The sequence below is a fragment of the Megascapheus bottae genome, unplaced genomic scaffold (assembly GCF_031878675.1).
Source record: "Megascapheus bottae isolate mThoBot1 unplaced genomic scaffold, mThoBot2.hap1 HAP1_SCAFFOLD_110, whole genome shotgun sequence".
NCBI classification, from domain to species: Eukaryota; Metazoa; Chordata; class Mammalia; order Rodentia; family Geomyidae; genus Megascapheus; species Megascapheus bottae.
In genome coordinates this window covers 451,323-454,681 of record NW_028327762.1, presented here as the reverse complement: position 1 = coordinate 454,681, position 3,359 = coordinate 451,323, and the positions used below count along the sequence as shown (strand labels likewise).

The window sequence follows — 3,359 nt, the reverse complement described above, 5'->3', positions numbered from 1 at the left end:
ACCAACACCATGAAAGGACTGGTGGCAGGCGTGATGCAGCGCATGGCAGAAAGTAAAGATCCTGTGTTGGAACACCAGTGCTGCTAGGAAAATGAAAGAAGCATACATCAGGAAGGGTCAGCCTGTCACACATGCCTCTCACATGGCTGTGTGGTGAGTGGAAGTTGGATGTGATCTCATTTAGAAGCCTGCTTGGGAAGGCACTTATCTCAAGCCGTATCATTTTTATTCTAATTAAATGGTGACCGAATTCACTTGTCTTCTGATTTTAGCTACTAATATGTATGGTGTCATATGAACTAGCAATATGACATGAGCAGTGAAAATCGATTGGTTCATATGTAATCAGTTTTTTGACTGAAAATTTATGCTAAAGAAAGAATCCTTTGTGGAGCAAAGTCGAGGATCACACATAAGCTCTTCTTTAACCAGTCCTAGGTCATCTTGTGAGCCTGTCTGCCTAATTCCACATTATGGTGAGATTTTTATGAATATGATGATACTTTTTCTTCCTATGGCATTTTGTCATCAGAGTCATGTAGTTTGGTTTCTCTTCAGATTGTATAAATCTTTCATTTTTAATAAAGATACTTTTATAATACTATTTTCTGAGGTCCTCATTGCTAGCCTATAAAGTCCTATTGTAGTAAAAATAAGAAGTTCAACAATACATCTTTTGGCATTTTGCTCCTGTTGTTAATCCATGGTCTCAAGGTACTCTGAGCTCTCCTGGAATGATCTTTCTTCTCCTGCGTTCAGTGTGCATTGATTACAGGCATGCAGAACTATAACCAGGTTGAAATCTTCTGTCTTTACAGGCCTGATATGATCAATTAGAATCATTTTCTAGAACAGATGACATGGTAGATTACTACATGTAAAGTTTAGAAGATCAGCTTGCTAGTTAAACATTAATTATAACTAACTTGACCCAAACTGACATGGTTTCTTTTGCATTCCTTTTTATTCTTTAGCAAAACTGAAGTAGAAACCAAAAGAGTACCTACAAGTGGATTACCATTTAAAATGTAAGATAGAAAGTACAGTGTGTGTGTGTGTGTGTGTGTGTGTGTGTGTGTGTGTGTGTGTGTGTGTGTTTAAAGAAGCAAACACGGAGATCACTGTATTGGCATCCAAGTGTCCACAGATTTCTTTCAACACTGTTCTTAAAGTCTTCTCACAATTAAGATTTTTTTTAAAGAATTATTCTTTATTTTTCAAAGAATTTTATTTTGAAAAGGTATACAGACTTGTTTATTTGCCTCATATTCAGAACAAAAAGAGCCAGGGCCCCACCCACTGATGCTGGCTGAGATGGAAGTGTAGCATTCCTGCCATTCTTACTGGCCCACAGCAATGGGAGAAAAGCCTGCTGTCAGGAGCAATAGCTCCTTAGTGTTCTGAGGCATGTAGAGACATAGGCTTTCTCATGTTTTCTGGGGTTCTGTGTCTTCACACTTGGTTATTTTTAAATTAGCTGCACTGCTCCAGAAGCAATCAGAGGAACAATACTGGATCAAGTGTTGGGAATCCTCATCCAATCCATCTGCTCATCTGATTCGGGTTCTACCAAACTATGTTCTTGCTGTTCTTTTACTCTCAGAAACACATATGAGTCTGGATCTAGTTTGGTAACTGCCCTCTAGAGGTCCACCTTCTGTAAGTTGGGAGGCATGTGCTTTAAGGTGACATTTTTAAGATAAGTGTCCTTGTGAGCCATGTGCTCTTTGGTGAAGGGAAATTCCTCTGGAGAAAGGCTGCAAGGTTCCCCTTCAGGATCCTGTCTTCTCCTTCTCTAGAATGTGAGGGAAAAACTTCTCTATCATTGTGAGTCAATACTGCAAGCAGCTGCTAAGGACATACCGGATTCTCTCCATCTCCATTTGACGTATACTAACTTTCAGATCTCCCTTTTTGGCTCTTTTGAGATTTTCTTCCATGTGATCCAGCTGTTCTGTGACGCATTCTACAATTTCACACTTGCTTTCCAGAAGTTCAGGAGCAAAGTTTGCATCCTCCAGGCCTGCTCCAGCCTTTCCATGAGCTCTGCAAGAGTTAGGACCACCTCCTCACTGAGTCTTGCCCTATGAAATCCAGTTCCTCTGTCATCTTCTCTGAAACCAGGAACCTCACCTCCCGCCATCCAACTCCCGCACTCCTGCACCAAGATTTTGTTTTTAACTTTAGACTCTAGATATATTTATGGCTATTTTCCCCACATATTTATATATCTTAGTTTACTCTAGAAGATGACAAGACAGCTTCCCCCCAGTAAAACCCTGTCCTAGCTAAATTTGCTTTACTTAGGTAGCAAGAGGATAACATTAAACATGGAAACTTTAATTTGTGGCACTGAATGATGGCCTAAACAGGGCACCCTTCAGAAGGCACAATTAATGACCCACCTAGCTTTTCAGCAATACAAGCATGTTGAGGTCTTCCAGCCCATTTGCTTGACATTCGTGCTTTATGCCTTGAAGCTTCTTTGTAATGGCATGGAGTTCACACAGATCATTTGATTTTTTTTTGCTCCCACAAAAATATCAACTCTTTTAGAATTTGTGGTTTCAAAGCTTGCATCATACAAAGCATAGTGACAACCTGTTTCAAGAAGCACTCCCCCAAAATGCTTGAAAGGATCAGTTATGGTAACACCAACATCTGCATCTAAAATTACTTTGCCTTCTTCAACAATGATGTAAGTTTTGTCTGCAATGAGACAAAAAAGGAAAACCTTCTTCCTTTTCTTGCTTTATTCTGGTGTGGAGAATTTTTAAACTTCCATGTCATAGAAAATATGACACACTTCAGCAACTTGCACTCTAGAGGCCATCTTGGCTGGGGTGGTCACAGGGACTGGAAGGGCCGGGATGGGAGACGGCCAGTGTCTAGACTTCAGAGCATTTTCCTCACTGAAGCGGGACAGACTATTCCTCTGTCTTTGGTTTGAGATAGGATATGTGTAGCAAGTCATTTAAGTGTCTAGCATGGGCAAGTTCTTGGGTCCAATCCCCATTACAATGCAAGAGAAAGACAATTGGACAAAGGGAAGACATAAAGGATGAAGACACAGAAGAAAAAGAGTAGGGGGAGAAAGTGGCAGGAAGAGGAGAAGAAGGGGGAGGAGGGAAGGGGGGATTGATTTTCTTATTGAGGGAATCATCATTCCTACATTTGTCACTTAGATACTTCATGTGGACTCTCTCAGGGAGATTAAAGTTCTCTTAAGTTTTACAAAGCAGTAGTGATTTAATTATTTTATTTGGAGGTAATAGGATGTAGAAGGCTCCACTGTTTTCTGAAGACTCTTTAGCAGAAAACAATGAAACTAAAATCCTAGAAGTATTCATTATCCTGCC

At 40.2% G+C, this 3,359-nt stretch overlaps 2 pseudogenes; both read right to left on the bottom strand.

Moving 5' to 3' along the window:
• Positions 1–1,516: 1,516 nt before the first annotated feature.
• Positions 1,517–2,179, bottom strand: LOC150039242 (DNA replication complex GINS protein SLD5 pseudogene; annotated as a pseudogene).
• A 185-nt stretch (positions 2,180–2,364) lies between these two features.
• On the bottom strand, positions 2,365–2,833 carry LOC150039241 (destrin pseudogene; annotated as a pseudogene).
• Positions 2,834–3,359: the final 526 nt, after the last annotated feature.